Below are 19541 nucleotides of genomic sequence, written 5' to 3'. Positions count from 1 at the left end.
GCATTCCTGGCCTATGGAGCAGAAGGAACTCCACAGAGATGCAAAAGGGGAAGAACAGTGGAAGAGGGAGGCTGCTTCTACTCTAGCCTATCCTGGAGCTGGCTCAGAACAGTCTCATACGGCATGCCAAGGAATCAGAATTTATGTTATGAGGTGTTTTTCAATAGAAGAGGATAATGATATTTGTCCTATGTTGGTATGATTTATATGAATTATAATAAATCAACTACTAGAACTTTTTATCAACGTTAAAATATTACTATTAACAAAAACTAGTAAGAACAGAGATGAATGATTATCATACGGTAATGTACTGAGGCTTTACACACATTCTTTTATTTAATCTTCCCCTTTATTTTATAGAGGAGCATGGAGCTTGGAGAGATTAAGTGACTAACCCAAGGCCACATAGCTAGAAAATGACAGAGTCAGGTCTGTGTGACTCTAAAGCCCATGTTCTTAATAACTAGACTTTCAGCATACTCTAGACATGCTGGTACAACTTACACTTTTAAAATAGTTAATATCAAACTATAATTACTTCTTAGACATAGGCCTTTTCCCTCCTTGAAGGCAGGGACCGTATCTTAATTATCTTTGTCCTCTTGCACCTAACACAGTAGGTGCTAAATAAGTACTTGCTGGCCTGTTGAAGATGTATGTTTAAGAATGTCTGTAGGATAGTGATATAGGTATAGAACAGATAAGCTTCCAAATAAGAGAAGATGACGGACAAGCAAGACAAAGTGTAACTAGTAAGGGATGCAAAGAAGAAACTGAAGTAGAGGAAGGAAGCGATTAGAGAAGTGTGGGAAAAAAAAGGTACGGTCATTTACTTCCCTGTTAAAAATTAAAATGAAGCAATGCATTATTTGTGTATCAAAAATGCTAATTTTTGAAAAGCTATATTTAGCAAGTACCTAGACTTTAAATATGGCCCCCTCCCCCAAGTTTCATGTTAAGCAATGTAATGTTTACCTAATTGTTCAGGAAGAGAAACTATTATATCACAGCCCAACTGAGAGCTGGCATTACTAATGAACTATATTAAATTGACCAACGCTTTAACTGCAATTGAATGAAGAGAATTTTTCCAGATGAATATATGCCTAATAAAATGGCCAATTTGATTTGCCTGATTTTTCTGTCAGCCAGGTTCCAATGGCTTCCTGGCTATTTTACAGCTTTCTACTTAGTCCCAAAAGAAAGAACATTTTTTTTTACTAATACAGCTTCCTCATAGATTTCAAGCCCAAGTTCCTAATTCAAAGAAGTGCTAATCTATTTGCAAAGCATCTTAGAGAAGGAGTAATCACCCAGCCATAATCACTATTACAAATCATAATTACTTTATGATTTCTTCTAATTACTAAGTGGTTTTTAACAACTATAAATAGATGAGCACACTTAGGAGCACATTGGTCTGGAAGTCAGGGTAATGTCTCATTAAAGAATCGTAGTGCTTTTTTATTTGGAGGTAGGATAATGTGGCAGTGGGGAATCATTACTTTAACAGACTTTATCACTCCCCCGTGGTACACTAAAACCCAGAGCCATGGTCTCCAGTAAAATATTAACCTGGGGAGAAAGGCAGAGGCAATAAAGGAATAAGAGCAGAACAACCTAAGAGAGAAAACTCAGAAAAATGACAGTGTGATCAAGAATACCAAGATCTCTTTGGAGAGATATACCATGTTCTTGGATTGGAAGAATCAATTTTGTGAAAATGACTATACTACCCAAAGCAATGGAAAGATTCAATGCAATCCCTATCAAATTACCAATGGCATATTTTTACAGAACTAGAACAAAAAATCTTAAAATTTGTATGGAGACACAAAAGACCCCAAACAGCTAAAGCGGGAGGGAAAAAAATGGAGCTGGAGGAATCAGACGCCCTGATTTCAGACTATACTACAAAGCTACAGTAATCAAGACAATATGGTACTGGCACAAAAACAGAAATATACATTAATGGAACAGGACAGAAAGCCCAGAGATAAACCCACACACCTATGGTCAACTAATCTATGACAAAGGAGGCAAGGATATACAATGGAGAAAAGACAGTCCCTTCAGTAAGTGGTGCTGGGAAAACTGGACAGCTACATGTAAAAGAATGAAATTAGAACACTCCCTAACACCATACACAAAAATAAACTCAAAATGGATTAGAGACCTAAATGTATGACCAGACACTATAAAACTCTCAGAGGAAAACACAGGAGGAACACCCTTTGACATAAATCATACCAAGATCTTTTTTAATCCACCTCCTAGAGTAATGGAAATAAAAACAAAAATCAACAAATGGGATCTAATGAAACTTAAAAGCGTTTGCAAAGCAAAGGAAACTACAAAGAAGACGAAAAGACAACCCTCAGAATGGGAGAAAATATTGGCAAATGAATCAACGGACAAAGGATTAATCTCCGAAATATATAAACAGCTCATGCAGCTCAATATTACAAAAACAAACAACCCAATCCAAAACTGGGCAGAAGACCTAAATAGACATTTCTCCAAAGAAGACATACAGATGGCCAAGAAGCACATGAAAAGCTGCTCAGCATCACTAATTATTAGAGAAATGCAAATCAAAACTACAATGCGGTATCACCTCACACCAGTTAGAATGGGCATCATCAGAAAATCTACAAACAACAAATGCTGGAGAGGGTGTGGAGAAAAGGGAACCCTCTTGCACTGTTGGTGGGAATGTAAATTGATACAGCCACTATGGAGAACAGTATGGATGTTCCTTGAAAAACTAAAAATAAAAATATCATATGACCCAGCAATCCCACTACTGGGCATATACCCAGAGAAAACCATAATTCAGAAAGACACATGCACCCCAATGTTTATTGCAGCACTATTTACAATAGCCAGGTCATGGAAGCAACCTGAATGCCCATTGACAGATGAATGGATAAAGAAGATATGGTACATATATACAATGGAATACTACTCAGCCATAAAAAGGAACGAAATTGGGTCATTTGTAGAGACGTGGATGGATCTAGAGACTGTCATACAGAGTGAAGTAAGTCAGAAAGAGAAAAACAAATATCTTATATTAACGCATATATGTGGAACCTAGAAAAACGGTACAGATGAACCGGTGTGCAGAGCAGAAACTGAGACACAGATGTAGAGAACAAACGTATGGACACCAAGTGGGGAGAGCGGCGGGGTGGGGGTGTGATGAATTGGGCAATTGGGATTGACATGTATACACTGATGTGTATAAAATGGATGACTAATAATAACCTGCTGTATAAAAAAATAAATAAAATTCTAAAATTCAAAAAAAAAAAGAATACCAAGATTTCTCAAATGAAATTACCATATGTTCTTTAGGGGAAAAAAAAAAGCAATACTAAAATAAAACTCACTAAAGGATACATGCTAGGGTGAGGATAAAGGTTTCTTAGAGATCATAAGGAAAGGACTGTATTCTTCTTTATCCCTCCAAATATTAATAATGAAATAAAAAGTTTCTGAGTAAGTCCAATAAGGCCAGCCTTTCTGACAGTGACTAAGTGTTCTGAAGCCCTACGAAATGTAAAGGTATTTAGTGTAGGCACTTTTGAATGTAAAACAAAAGTAAAACATAAATAATAAACCCAAACTAAATTGTAACACAAAACAAAACATCTATCTAGATCAAGATATGTTCCAATACGTATCTTATACCTTAGCTGTTCACACTAATCCTGTGATTATAAGTAGGGCAGGTCTGATATCATGCACATCTTTTAATGAATGGGGAAATTGAGGTTTAGAGAGATGAAATGACTTGCCACTTATACAAAGACTTAAACTGGCCATTGTGAGATTTGAACCCCTGTTTCCTAAATGCAAATACCATATTCACTCCCCCACATTACAACCACCTCAGTCTATTAATGGCCATCACCCACATTTATAGGTCTTTCTCAACCGCCTCAGTTTCAGCTGATAATCATGAAAAAACTCAAAGCAAAAACAAGGGAATTTCCTCAGTATCTTACCATCTCCTACCAACCTCCTGACACCTATGCTCTAACACTGTCTAGTCTCCTGTTACAATGGCTTGTCTCTTCTTCTACCAGAGGCCAATTCTTCCACTTATGCAGTGATTCCTATTTCCCCTTCATTTTCTTAAGGATTTTTTCTCTTTCTTATATCACTTTTTCCCTTTCTGTAGGATCATTTCCATCAGCATATAAATATGCTATAAAATCTTTTTAAAAAAAAGAAAGGAAATTGATTTCATATCATCTCCCCTCCCGAGCTCCAAGCAAGAATTAGCTGTATTTGCTGTCTCTGCTTTCTTAAAACTCATTCTCTTGAGTCCTCTCACATTAGGCTTTTATCTCCTGTGACTCGACTGAAATTACTCATTAAAGACATCTAGGAGGGGACCTTCAAGATGGCAGAGGAGGAAGTGGAGATCACCTTCCTCCCCACAGATACATCAAAAATACACCTACATGTGGAAAAACTCCTACAGAACACCTACTGAATGCTGGCAGAAGACCTCAGACTGCCCAAGAGGCAAGAAACTCCCCACGAACCTAGGTAGGGCAAAAGAAAAAACAGAGACCAAAGAATAGGGATGGGACCTGCACCTCTGGGAAGGAGAAAGTTTCCACACACTAGGAAGGCCCTTCACTGGCGGAGATGGAGGGGTGGCGGTGGGGAAGCTTTAGGACCACAGAGGAGAGCGCAGCAACAGGGGTGCGGAGGGCAAAGCAGAGAGATCCCCGCACAGAGGATCGGTGCCGACCGGCACTCACCAGCCCGAGAGCCTTGTCTGCTCACCCGCCGGGGCGGGCGGGGCTGGGAGCTGAGGCTTGGGCTTCAGAGATCGGATCCCAGGGAGAGGACTGGGGTTGGCTGCGTGAACACAGCCTGAAGGGACTAGTGCGCCACAGCTAGCCAGGAAGGAGTCCAGGAAAAAGTCTGGACCTGCCTACGAGGCAAGAGACCATTGTTTCGGGGTGCACGAGGAGAGGGGATTCAGAGCACCGCCTAAATGAGCTCCAGAGACGGGCGCGAGCCGTGGCTATTGGCGTGGACACCAGATACGGGCATGAGATGCTAAGGATGCTGCTGCAGCCACCAAGAAGCCTGTGTGCGAGCACAGGTCACCATCCACGTCTCCCCTCCCAGGAGCCTGCGCAGCCCGCCACTGCCAGGCTCCCGTGATCCAGGGACAACTTCCCCGGGAGAACACACAGTATGCCTCAGGCTGTTGCAACGTCACGCTGGCCTCTCCCGCCAGAGGCTTGCCCCGCATCCGTACCCCTCCCTCCCCCCGGCCTGAGTGAGCCAGAGCCCCCGAATCAGCGGTTCCTTTAACCCCGTCCTGTGTGACCGAAGAACAGACGCCCACAGGCAACCTACACGCAGAGGCGGGTTCAAATCCAAAGCTGAACCCCAGGAGCTATGGGAACAAAGAAGAGAAAGGGAAATCCCTCCCAGCAGCCTCAGGAGCAGCGGATTAAATCTCCACAATCAACTTGATGTACCTGCATCTCTGGAATACCTGAATAGATAACGAATCATCCCAAAACTGAGGTGGTGGACTTTGGGAGCAACTGTAGACTTGGGGTTAGCTTCCTGCATCTAATTTGTCTCTGGTTGTATGTTTATCGTAATTTAGTATTCAGAGTTTATTATCATTGGTAGATTTGTTTATTGATTTGGTTGCTCTCTTCATATATATATATATATATGTATGTATGTATGTATATATATATGTATGTATGTATGTATATATATATGTATATATTGTTCCTTTTTCTCTTTTTGTGAGTGTGTATGTGTATGCTTCTTTGTGTGATTTTGTCTGTATAGGTTTGCTTTTACCATTTGTCCTAGGGTTCTGTCTGTTTATTTTTCTTTTTTTAGTATACTTTTTAGCGCTTGTTATCATTGGTGGATTTGTTTATTGGTTTGGTTGCTCTCTTCTTTCTTTCTTTTTTTTAATTACTTAAAAAATTTTCATTTTTAGTAATATTTTAATTTATTTTTTATTTTAATAACTTTATTTTATTTCTTTCTCTTGTTTCTCCCTTTTCTTCTGAGCTGTGTGGTTGACAGGGTCTTGGTGCTCCAGCTGGGCGTCTGGACTGAGCCTCTGAGGAGGGAGAGCCGAGCTCAGGACACTGGTCCACCAGAGACCTCCCAGCCCCACATAATATCAGTCGGTGAGAGCTCTTCCAGAGACCTCCATCTCAACGCTAAGACCCAGCTCCACTCAACGACCAGCAAGCTCCAGTGCTGGACACCCCATGCCAAACAACTAGCAAGACAGGAACACCACCCCACCCATTATCAGAGCGGCTGCCTAAAATCATAATAAGTTCACAGACACCCCAAAACACATCACCGGATGCGGTCCTGTCCACCAGAAAGACAAGATCCAGCCTCATCCACCAGAACACAGGCAGCAGTCCCCTCCACCAGGAAGCCTACACAAGCCACTGAACCAACCTTATACACTGGGGAAAGACACCAAAAACAATGGGAACTATGAACCTGCAGCCTGTGAAAAGGAGACCCCAAACACAGTAAGTTAAGCAAAATGAGAAGACAGAGAAATACACAGCAGACGAAGGAGCAAGGTAAAAACCCACCAGACCTAACAAATGAAGAGGAAATAGGCAGTCTACCTGAAAAAGAATTCAGAGTAATGATAGTCAAGATGATCCAAAATCGTGGAAATAGAATGGAGAAAATACAAGAAACATTTATCAAGGACCTAGAAGAACTAAAGAGCAAACAAACAATGATGGAACAACACAATAAATTAATTAAAAATTCTCTGGAAGGAATCAATAGCAAAATAACTGAGGCAGAAGAATGGAAAAGTGACCTGGAAGATAAAATAGCGGAAATAACTATCGCACAGCAGAATAAAGAAAAAAGAATGAAAAGAATTGAGGACAGTCTCAGAGACCACTGGGACAACATTAAATGCACCAACATTCAAATTATAGGGGTCCAAGAAGATGAAGAGAACAAGAAAGGGACAGAAAATATTTGAAGAGATTATAGTAGAAAACTTCCCTAATTTGGGAAAGGAAATAGTCAATCAAGTCCAGGAAGCACAGAGACTCCCATACGGAGAAACTGAAGAAGAAACACGGCAAGACACATATTAATCAAACTATCAAAAATTAAATACAAAGAAAAAATATTAAGAGCAGCAAGGGAAAAGCAACACATAACATACAAGGGAATCCCCATAAGGTTAACAGGTGATCTTTCAGCAGAAAGTCTGCAAGCCAGAAGGGTGAGGCAGGACATATTTAAAGTGATGAAAGGGAAAAACCTACAACCAAGATTACTCTACCCAGCAACCGTCTCATTCAAATTTGACTGAGAAATTAAAATCTTTACAGACAAGCAAAAGCTAAGAGAATTCAGCACCACCAAACCAGCTTTACAACAAATGCTGAAGGAACTTCTCTCGGCAGGAAACACAAGAGAAGGAAAAGACCTACAATAACAAACCCAAAACAATTAAGAAAATGGTAATAGGAACATACATATCGATAATCTCAAATAAACAACCTAACATTATACCTAAAGCAATTAGAGAAAGAAGAAAAGAAAAACCCCAAAGTTAGCAGAAGGAAAGAAATCATAAAGATCAGATCAGAAATAAATGAAAAAGAAATGAAGGAAACAATAGCAAAGATCAATAAAACTAAAAGTTGGTTCTTTGAGAAGATAAACAAAATAGATAAACCATTAGCCAGACTCATCAAGAAAAAAAGGGAGAAGACTCAAATCAATAGAATCAGAAATGAAAAAGGAGAAGTTATAACTGACACGGCAGAAATACAAAGGATCATGAGAGATCACTACAAGCAACTCTGTGCCAATAAAATGGACAACCTGGAAGAAATGGAGAAATTCTTAGAAAAGCACAACCTTCCGAGACTGAACCAGGAAGAAATAGAAAATGTGAACAGACAAATCACAAGCACTGAAATTGAAACTGTGATTAAAAATCTTCCAACAAACAAAAGCCCAGAACCAGATGGCTTCACAGGTGAATTCTACCAAACATTTAGAGAAGAGCTAACACCTATCCTTCTCAAACTCTTCCAAAATATAGCAGAGGGAGGAACACCCCCAAACTCATTCTACGAGGTCCATATCACCCTGATTCCAAAACCAGACAAAGATGTCATCAAAAAAGAAAACTATAGGGAATATCACTGATGAACATAGATGCAAAAATCCTCAACAAAATACTAGCAAACAGAATCCAACAGCACATTAAAAGGGTCATACACCATGATCAAGTGGGGTTTATCCCAGGAATGCAAAGATTCTTCAATATACACAAATCAATCAATATGATAAACCATTTTAAAAAATTGAAGGAGAAAAAGCATATGATCAACTCAATAGATGCAGAAAAAGCTTTCGACAAAATTCAACACTCATTTATGATAAAAAACTTCCAGAAAGTAGGCACAGGGGGAACTTTTTTCAACATAATAAAGGCCATATATGACAAACCCACAGGCAACATTGTTCTCAGTGGTGAAAAACTGAAACCATTTCCACTTAGATCAGGAACAAGACAAGATTGCCAACTCTCACCACTGTTATTCAATACAGTTTTGGAAGTTTTAACCACATAAATAAGAGAAGATAAAGAAATAAAAGGAATCCAAATCAGAAAAGAGGAAGTAAAACTGTCACCGTTTGCAGATGACATGATACTACATATAGAGAATCCTAAAGATGCTACCAGAAAACTACTAGAGTGAATCAATGAATTTGGTAAAGTAGCAGGATACAAAATTAATGCACAAAAATAAACTTAAAATGGATTAAAGACCTAAATGTAAGGCCAGACACTATCAAACTCTTAGAGGAAAACATAGGCAGAACACTCTATGACATAAATCACAGCAAGATCCTTTTTGACCCACCTCCTAGAGAAATGGAAATAAAAGCAAAAATAAACAAATGGGACCTAATGAAACTTCAAAGCTTTTGCACAGCAAAGGAAACCATAAGGAACATGAAAAGACAACCCCCAGAACGGGAGAAAATATTTGCAAACGAAGCAACTGACAAAGGATTAATCTCCAAAATATACAAGCAGCTCAATATCAAATAAATAAATCACGCAATCCAAAAATGGGCAGAAGACCTAAACAGACATTTCTCCAAAGAAGATATACAGATTGCCAACAAACACATGAAAGGATGCTCAACATCACTAATCATTAGAGAAATGCAAATCAAAACTACAATGAGGTATTACCTCACACCGCTCAGAATGGCCATCATCAAAAAATCTATGAACAATAAATGCTGGAGAGGGTGTGGAGAAAAGGGAACCCTCTTGCACTGTTGGTGGGCATGTAAATTGATACAGCCACTATGGAGAACAGTATGGAGGTTCCTTCAAAAAGTAAAAGCAGAACTATCATATGACCCAGCAATCCCACTACCGGGCATATTCCCTGAGAAAACCATAATTCAAAAAGAGTGATGTACCACAATGTTCATTGCAGCGCTATTTACAATAGCTAGAACATGGAAGCAACCTAAGTGTCCATGGACAGATGAATGGATAAAGATGATGTGACACACATATACAATGGAATATTACTCAGACATAAAAAGAAACGAAATTGAGTTATTTTTAGTGAGGTGGATGGACCTACAGTCTGTCATAGAGTGAAGTAAGTCTGAAAGAGAAACACAAATACTGTATGTTGACAGATATATATGGAATCTAGGAAAAAAAAAAAGGTCATGAAGAACCTAGGGGCAGGACGGGAATAAAGACGCAAACCTACTACAGAATGGAGTTGAAGACATGGGGAGGGGGAAGGGTAAGCTAGCACGAAGGGAGAGAGTGGCAGTGAGATATATACACTACCAAATGTAAAATAGGTAGCTAGTGGGAAGCAGCCACATAGCACATGGAGATCAGCTCGGTGCTTTGTGACCACCTAGAGGGGTGGGACAGGGAGGGTGGGAGGGAGATGAAAGAAGGAGGGGATATGGGGATATATGTATATGTATAGCTGATTCACTTTGTTTTACAGCAGAAACTAACACACCACTGTAAAACGATTATACTCCAATAATGGTGTTAAAAGAAAAAAAGACCTCTAGGAGCTCTATCGTATCAAGTCGAGTGATTGATCTCAGCTCTCATCCATTCTGTATCAACAGTTTTAACTCAATTGATCACCACCCCCTTCTTGAGATTCCTTTTTCCCTTAGCTCAGATCAGTGCACTCTCCTGCAAGTTTTCCTTCTTGTTTATCATCCTTCACTCTCGGGTTTTCTGCTGACTCACCTCCTCCCCCACAACCTCAATAAGCTAGAGTTCCCAGAGAGCAACCTGCAGACCTCTGCTCAATACTCACTGCCCAGATGATCTCAACCCACCTCTGGACTCTGAAATTTTGAATACTATCCATGTGGCCTGTCACCAGCGGCCCCCGAAACAAACATAGACCTTGCTCTTAACTCAGCCTTCTTCACTTCAATAAGTGGTTTTCTCTCTTATTGAATTGTTCCAACCCCAAACCTAGGCATCATCTTTATTTCTTCTGTTTACTCTGTTTACTTATAATCAATCAACTAATTACTGTTGGTTCAACCGTCAAAACATCCCGAATGATAAATGATTTCTGCAATAATCATTTCTCTACTAAGGAGGCAGTCTTTTCGGAATTAATAATACCACATCGCTCTTTTGATCAAAATTCCTCCAATGGCTTCTCTAAACACTTTGGATAAAATCCAAACTCCTCAGCCAGGCCAAAGACGACCTTGGCCCTGCCCACCATGCCCGCTAAGTGCTTATTCCACGCTAGCCACACAGACTTTCTTGTCGTTCCTTGAACCTCTGACAAGTATCTCCTGCTCCATGGCCTCTGCATTTGCTGTTCCCTCTGCCTAGAATTTCTCCCCTGAGGCTTCCTCATGAGTTGCTCTTTCATGTCACTCAGTTCTCTGTTCAAATACTATGTCCTCAGAAAAGCTCTCCTTAACTGTTCTGTGAAGAACAGGCTTCCCTAGTTACCTTCAGATTCCTGCCTTATTTTAAAAAAAAAAAAATCTTATATACATTTGAACTTATATTACATGTTTATTTGTTAACTTGTTTGTTTGCCAACCCCATTATGAAGATAAGATCCATGAGTACTGGAACTACATCAGCCTAGCATGCTGCAGTGTATTACATGCCTGGAACATAGTGTGTGCTCAGTAAATATTACTAAATATAAGAAGAGCTAACATTAACTAAGTACTACAAATGAGCAAATGACCACTGCTCTGTGATTTGCCTCTGTTAACTAATTTAATCTCCCCAATAAGTCCATAAGATACTTATGGTGGTAATATCACAAAAGCCATAGTTATGGCATCATTCTTTACTTGGGCTATAGACTCTTTTCTTTAAAACACAATTACTATAAAAAGAACAACTCAGAAGGATTAGTGGACGAGAAACTGTCTTGTGAGAAACTGATCAGGAGATATAAATTCCTACACAATTGAAATAACAGCTAATATATGAGGACTAGTGGTGGTCTGGTAACAACCAATGAGGTGAAAGAACAATCCAGTATTTATTAAGTATAAGGAAATACAGCCAGGAATAACAAACAAATTAAAAAAGGGTAATTGTACTGCTTTCATTAACCACCCCCCCAAACTTATAAAAGCAGTATTATCTGTAAAACAAGATTCAATAAAACAAGAAGATGGCTAACTACAATATCTTGTCCTTAAACACATATTAGGATACACTTTAACACACTTTATGATTGAGAATTTATAAAAATTTTACCTGAAACTGTGTCAATACAGTTAAAAAAATTTTTTTTAGAGCACACAGTGTTTCTATACATTATTACATAGAGAAAAAGTCTGGCATGTTAGTTAACCTAAAGGGCTGTATATCTCTCAGCAGCAAGGAGTATTTCTATTGTTGCTTTTTATAATTACATGTTTCCAAAACAATGTAATACTGAAGGACTCTGCTTATACCCATAGGGGTTTGGGAAGGATATTTAATTTTTCTTTTAGGATGTTTAATTTTTCTTTTGCTTTATTACACAGAAAATGATATTGAAGTAGATTTAGTTGGCCTTAAATATTGGGAATGGTCACACTTATTTACCTACTTGGCTGCTTTGTTAAAATACAAGGCAATGTTTTGGCATTATTTCTATTGGGAAGATATTTACGACAGGAACCATGAACCTTTTGGAATACTTCTAATCACCATTATTAATTGAGGAGTGAGCTAGCATTGATTTCTGAAGTGCTCCACCTGCTGGACCAATGAAACCCTAACAATAATTTTAGAGTACTTAAATTTTATTGGGATGAAATTAGAAACATTCTGACCAGAAACCAATTTCTAGCATATGAAAATTATATTTTAAAACGTTTTATCCACTATTAAAGTTTTTATTTTCCACTTATTTTTATAGTCTAAACAATGCTCTGCTTATTCAAAGTAGAATGAAGTGACAAATGCTTAGAATTTAGGGAAGAGATTTTATTCCCACAAAGATAATAATCTTTAATCTTACTTTCATTACATTTTAATTTCCCCACTGTGACTGCATGTGTACTGACAATTCTAAATAGTTATGATATCATTAAGTTAAGCAGAGAGTTACTACCAACGATAAACAAAAATATATCCAAAACCAAATTAACAATGATTTACTTTGCCAAGTGATTTCATGATAGGGTTCCCTGACAAGCAGACTACCCTGGAGTTTTACAAATATGACTTAATTTATATGAAACCACTCAAGATCTTATTTGTAATTTTAAAATGTCTAAACGGAGTCTCCTTTTGTAAATGCTTTTAACGTGACCCCCCAGGAGTTTGGTGATCCAATCCTGCCCGTAGGCCAGGCTGGTAACTCTGACTTTTGAGGACAGCATCAGCAACACTTCTGCCTTGAATGCCATAAGCAGGACTGAACACTTCCCGTGCAGAGGCAGAACTATACGAAGCAGCAACAGCAGAAGAGACAGATAGACTCGACACAAGCCTACTCCTTTGTTTTTATTAGGTTCTTTGGGCTCTAGGACAAATCTCCTTAAAAGATACAGGTCTATCTATTATTTCCTTGGTATTCCCCCAAGAGCACTGAGTATTGGATAGAACACTTAGCAAATCTTATAACATAGGCTGAGAAGGTTAATGGTATATCCCTTTTACATACCATGTTTTGTAAGTTTTATTTAAATAAAAGGGCAAAATAAGATGCAAGAAGAGGAAAAAGAAAAGTACAAAATAGCAAAGGGGAAAAGAAAGAGAAGAGCATTTAAAAGGTTGCTGGGGGATATGAATTCGAATTTCAACTCTGTCCTTTGGGATATGAGTTTTTGTATTATTTTTCCATACTGGTTTGTGTCATCTTGGGCAAAACTGGGTCTTTGCTTTTTGAAAAAATGAGAAAGTTAAACTAGGTAATAATGAAAGAAATATTAAAGGATAGTCATACTTTGGTATCTAAACTTATTTCTTAATTAACAACCCTATTTAATCACCAACATTTAGAATCTCAGTAATTGACAGTTATTCTGTGGGACAGTTTAGGAAGCCAAAAGTACTTTTTTAAAAAGTATCAAAAATTTAAAACAGGACTAATTTCAGGTAATGTTAAAAATACATTTTACGCTCATGAGAACACAACTAGCTTAAAAATCTTTAGAGGAATCTACTAAATCACAACAGATCTGAGAATGAAGGTTTTTACCAGGAAAATATTTCACTTTTCTCTGTGCTAAGAAAAGCTTGTAAGTGCAGAAAGCTAGGAAGAAACTAGGAAATAATGGAAAATAGGGAAGGTCTCAAGGAAAAGAGACCAAGAGAAGTAGAAAGATACTTTTTTCCCGAGACATTTGCCATCTGTGTCTCTCCAAAAGATGCCAAGCAGCTCCCCAGACTGAGGGTTAGGAAGCTCTTTCTCATGAACCCTGGAAGATATCCCATTAGGTTTCCTCACTAGGATGATGAAGAGTAGCAGATGGGATCCTGCAATTGTCACGAGGTTATTTGGAAATGGAAGGCCATGAGATTGGTGATGTTCACTGTTACTCGGTTAACCTTTCCTTCCTTTCATTTTTCCTTTAATGAACTCTTTAAATTTACATGTGGGGTCCCCTACCAATGGTATTCATATCTGGCTTGTCCTTTCTATTTATTCCATTTAAAATTTCTCTCTTAAAAAAAATTCTTGCTTATTTTTCCAAGCCTATGTTTAAGAAAGATACGTTTGTAATTTTCAACCAAGAGATTTGTGGTTGTGTGCCAAAGAGGATAAAATTCAAGCATTAAAAATGCTATATCACTGAAAATGTCGTCTATATGGGCAGAGCAAAGAAAGAACCAGTACGCTTTTAAATAAAGCAGTGCAGAAAACTGTCAAACCTGGAAATAAATAAACAAACAAATTAATTAATTTGTTTGTTTATTTATTTATTTATGGCTGCGTTGGGTCTTTGTTGCTGCGAGTGGGCTTTCCCTAGTTGTGGTGAGCGGGGGCTACTCTTCGTTGTGGTGCACAGGCTTTTCATTTGCCGTGGCTTCTCTTGTGGAACACAGGCTCTAGGTGCGCAGGTGAGCTCAGTAGTTGTGGCTCGCGATCTCTAGAGCGCAGGCTCATTAGTTGTGGTGCACGGGCTTAGTTGCTCTGCGGCATGTGGGATCTTCCTGGACCAGGGATCGAACCTGTGTCCCCTGCATTGGCAGGCGATTCTTAACCACTGTGCCACCAGGGAAGTCCCCAGAAATTTATTAATATATAAAAATCTAAATTTTTATGGTACTTTTCTAAATTTGGAATGGTTCTATTTTATGTTAACACATGAAACCCATACTTTCAGTCAATATCTAAGGTTTTGTGGAAAATTAAGAATTTCACAACTTTTCAAATTGGATATTTGATATATAAACTGTTTCTGTGTAGTCACAAGAACCTTATCAACTGAGTATATATCTTTAAAAAATCTATTGAAAATTTACAATGTTGTGTTAGTTTCAGGTGCACAGCAAAGTGATTCAGTCATAGATATACAGATATTCATTCTTTTTTAGATTCTTTTCTCATATAGGTTATCCCAGAATATTGAGTGGAGTTCCCTGTGTTCCTTGTTGGTTATCTATCTCATATATCATAGTGTGTGTATGTTCATCCCAAGCTCCTGATTTATCCCCACCCCGCCACCATGTTTCCCCTGTGGTATCCATAAGCTTGTTTTTGATATCTGTAAGTCTGTTTCTGTTTTGTAAATAAGTTCATTTGTTTCATTTAGAGACAAAATACATTTGAGGCATATTTTGCTTTCTTTCAAAGCTATTAATACTATGGTAAGCATATTATGAAAAATTCACTCAAATAAATTTCCCCAACTTTGAAATCTTTTTATTTCTATTACTCTTAGGCTACCTTCTAAAAGTCCACTGAACATATCAAATCATAATCCTTGTTTGTCACGATGACTGGCACCTTCTACTCTAGACTTGGCTTTCAGTGCCAACATCATTAAGAGATTCTTCAAATTACTTTTTAAATATCCTTTTCCCTCAGGATTTTCACTTATATCTAATTAGACTACTTACTCCATGCCATGTACTCCCTGTTGCCAAAACTGCTAAATGCTTCAATAAGTAGGAGGAGGGCATCAATGGAGCAAGACAGATGTAATGTCACTGGTTAACAATAGAAGTGTGAAGCAGCTGCCTTAATTATGAAGCTTATTAATTCATGGTGTTGAAAAAAAACTTGGCAAGAGTTCTTATAAAATATCTAACCTTTTCAAATAGCAAGATACTGCTTAAAACTTAAAATCTGTGTTTTCCATAAGGAAGGTTGAAATAACTATTGTGCCAGTAATTAACATATGTATTTAAAACCTGTAATTCTAAGTCACAAGGTCACACATAATTTTAAAAGCAACTCTGCTTCTTAACTGACTTTTAAAAAGTATATACCATTACATTTCAATACTTAAAAATTTTTTTACATTTGGAATTAAATCATAGGATAAGGATAAATATGTCTAAGAGAGGAAGTAAGGAATAGGGAAGAGAGTTCTAAAGAGCTACTTTGTATGGAATCTGGGAAAACTTAAATAACCTCATCAAACCTCAGTTTCATTTTCTATATATTAACATTTACCATGAAGTGTTGTTTGAGGATTATAAATAATGTATACTAAGTGCCTGGCATGTAGTAGGTGCTCCATAAAAGGTAGTTATTATTATTTTTTAATGAATATATTGAAAAGACTAGATTCAAATAAATGGGTTGCTGTCATAGAATAAGTGAAGAGAAATAGTTTAAAAAAAATCTTCAGTCTTACACCTAGAATAGAGTACTTTACTATCATTTAAAGACAATGACATCTAAAAATGTAACCCAGAAACAGCTCAGTTTCTTAAGAAGATGAGTAAGTGAAAACAGAAATCTCCAAAGAGGTGTTAGCAGAGAAAAAAAATAGTGGAAGTGTGTTTTCTTTTTTGGTGTTGACTGAAATAAAGATTTACATATAATGGAGTAATAATCAACAGGAATTAGTTCCTGAAAGTATAATAGACTGTCACATTTAGAACATCAAATAACAGCCCCCCACTCCCTATATTCTGAAGGATAAAATATATTCCAAGTATCATCTGCAAAAAAAAATGGTTCTGATGAACCTAGGGGCAGGACAGGAATAAAGACGCAGAAGTAGAGAATGGACTTGACACGGGGAGGGGGAAGGGGAAGCTGGGATGAAGTGAGAGAGTGGCATGGACATATACACACTACCAAATGTAAAAGAGATAGCTAGTGGGAAGCAGCTGCATAGCAAAGGGAGATCAGCTCGGTGCTTTGTGACCAGCTAGAGGGGTGGGATAGGGAGGGTGGGTGAGGGATGCAAGAGAGAGGAGATATGGGGATATATATATACATATAGCTGATTCACTTTGTTATACAGCAGAAACTAACACAACGTTGTAAAGCAATTATACTCCAATAGAGATGTTTAAAAAAAAATATTCCAAGTATCTAGTGGACCAAGAGAAAAATACCATACAGATGACACACTTTCATCTAATCCTCATTCCTGTCTCCTTGGTCTGTAACAGAATGATCAGCATCTACCACACCAAATATGACACGCACAATTCATTAGTAGTTTTATCATTCATAAATTCTTTCTAGCCCTTTTTGAATCTATATAATTTTGGCCTACATTATATTCATCAAGTGAAGTAATAAATCCTCTGAGTTTATTACTTGCAGGATCAGATGGAACTTCCTATTAATTAAAAAGGTTACTTGTGTTCATGATCTAAAGAGGGCCTCCATTCATAAGCTCCATGATTTTAATATCTGTTACCTGATTCATATCCTCTGCCTCTGCAGACTGCAATGCCCCAATCACATACCTCCCATCATATGAGCGGCTCCCTTGGGCCCATTCAAACTTTCTCCATGATGTTCTTTTGATGTGGGGTCAGCAGAAATATATATAGCAAACCTCGTGCACAGGGAAGATTAACACAAAGGAAGAATACTATATCCTGTTCTGTTTTTAGAGACTCTTTTTCAGTACGCGGGCCTCTCACTGTTGTGGCCTCTCCTGTTGCGGAGCACAGGCTCCGGACGCGCAGGCTCAGCGGCCATGGCTCATGGGCCCAGCCGCTCCGCGGCATGTGGGATCTTCCCGGACCGGGGCACGAACCCATGTCCCCTGCATCGGCAGGCGGACTCTCAACCACTGTGCCTCCAGGGAAGCCCCAATGAATGTTTTACTATTCCTTTTTTCATTCTATGGTTACCTTCTAGTTTGTTTTCTCTGTGTCAACAATAATCACACTGCAACATATTCAGAACACCTAAAATAAAAATCTTAATGAACATAATTTCTACACTATCATTAATACCAAAGACAGCAAATAGCAAAAGTTAAATACAATATGTAGCCTAAGGAATAATGAGAAAACTTTATTCACTGCCAAAATTAAATTGATGAAATATTATAGTGAATTCAAAATAATACTCAAGAGATTAGAAGCTTTTCAGTTGTGATCTTTTCGGGAATACTAAAAATTCCTCTTAAAAATAAGTAATAAATTATAGAAATAAAAGAGTTTGAAAATGACTTCAGAAACATCAGTCACTGTATCTTAGTAAAAGGAGATGCTGATAGTAAATAAGTTATAATACTGCATTGTTCGAAAACATAATGTGACATTATTAAACATTATAAAAACAAAAGCAATGGTAGTGGAATGAGGTCTTTCACACACACTGCTTTTCTTTGCCCTGTTGTGCCTGTCATCCTCTTCTCTATAGCTCCTGCTTGACCAGTTGTATCTCCTTGTTTCAAAACCACAAGGAGATCAATATGCAGTTTTGGAGGTAAGAGCAGAGAAGATCACGAAGCTATGTGAGTCATTTAGGACTCTCTGGTGTGATCACAAAATAATATTTAGGGCTTCCCTGGTGGCGCAGTGGTCGAGAGTCCGCCTGCTGATGCGGGGGACACTGGTTCGTGCCCCGGTCCGGGAAGATCCCATGTGCTGCGGAGTGGCTAGGCCCGTGAGCCATGGCTGCTGAGCCATGCGTGTCCGGGGCCTGTGCTCCGCAACGGGAGAGGCCACAACAGTGAGAGGCCCGCGTACCGCAAAAAAAAAAAAAAAAAAAAAAAAATTTAAAAACACTTTTCAGTGAAAGAATGATTTCTAGAAATTGTACTATAATTACTTCAAACACAATCCTGCTTTATTATTTAATGTTTCTCTGTTAGTTACACATATGTTCTCTAGTACATAGAGAATAATTTCTAGATAAGAAATTAGCAAAATCGTGGTACCTGCAGATCTCCTTATCCATATGAGTCCTATACTTCTAATGTCCCAGTGTCCTCCCTCAAAAAGAGGTCTCACTTAGATATTACAGACTTAGACACTACGTAGCAAAAGTTGAGAGTTTCATGGACACCATAGGATGAAGAGATTATATCATTGTTGCTGTAGAAATCATTAAGGGACTATGCAGAATAATATATATGTAAATATACTGTAGTTTATCTTCTGTATATCTGCAGATGAGTTGTTCTTTCATTATTCACAAAACAGTTGACTTTATTTTAATAAAGATATACCATGAGATCAGTATTAACTGGTTTTAGGCAGTGTGATGCTGGAAAGAAACAGGCTACTGAAAGGATGTGAACAGACCTCTTGCTCTATCAGTGCCTTTTTATGGAAAAGACTGAAGAGAAAAATGATTGAATTCCCTTGGTACTATATACATTTGGGGTTTTTTTTTAGTAGGGTGGAATAGGCATATGGTTTTCACAAACTTTTACGAACAATGTGCATCTAGTCTAGACATACTTTGAACCTCCCAACTCGGTATTTTCCAGCTCACTCTGTGTGTGTGTGTATGTGTATGTGTGTGTGTGTGTGTGTGTGTGTGTGTGTGTGTGTGTGTGTGTGTGTGTGTGTGTGTGTGAGAGAGAGAGAG

General features: G+C 38.1%; 1 protein-coding gene across 1 annotated transcript in view; it reads right to left on the bottom strand.

The window, feature by feature from the left end:
* The window catches only part of ASCC3 (activating signal cointegrator 1 complex subunit 3), a 317774-nt gene that overhangs the window by 52701 nt on the left and 245532 nt on the right, over positions 1-19541 (bottom strand). The window lies entirely within an intron of this gene.

Source organism: Lipotes vexillifer, unplaced genomic scaffold (genome assembly GCF_000442215.2).
Source record: "Lipotes vexillifer unplaced genomic scaffold, Lipotes_vexillifer_v1.1 scaffold2083, whole genome shotgun sequence".
Taxonomy (NCBI): domain Eukaryota; kingdom Metazoa; phylum Chordata; class Mammalia; order Artiodactyla; family Lipotidae; genus Lipotes; species Lipotes vexillifer.
The sequence above is the reverse complement of the archived record's forward strand: the minus strand, read 5'-3'. Positions and strand labels throughout refer to the sequence as shown.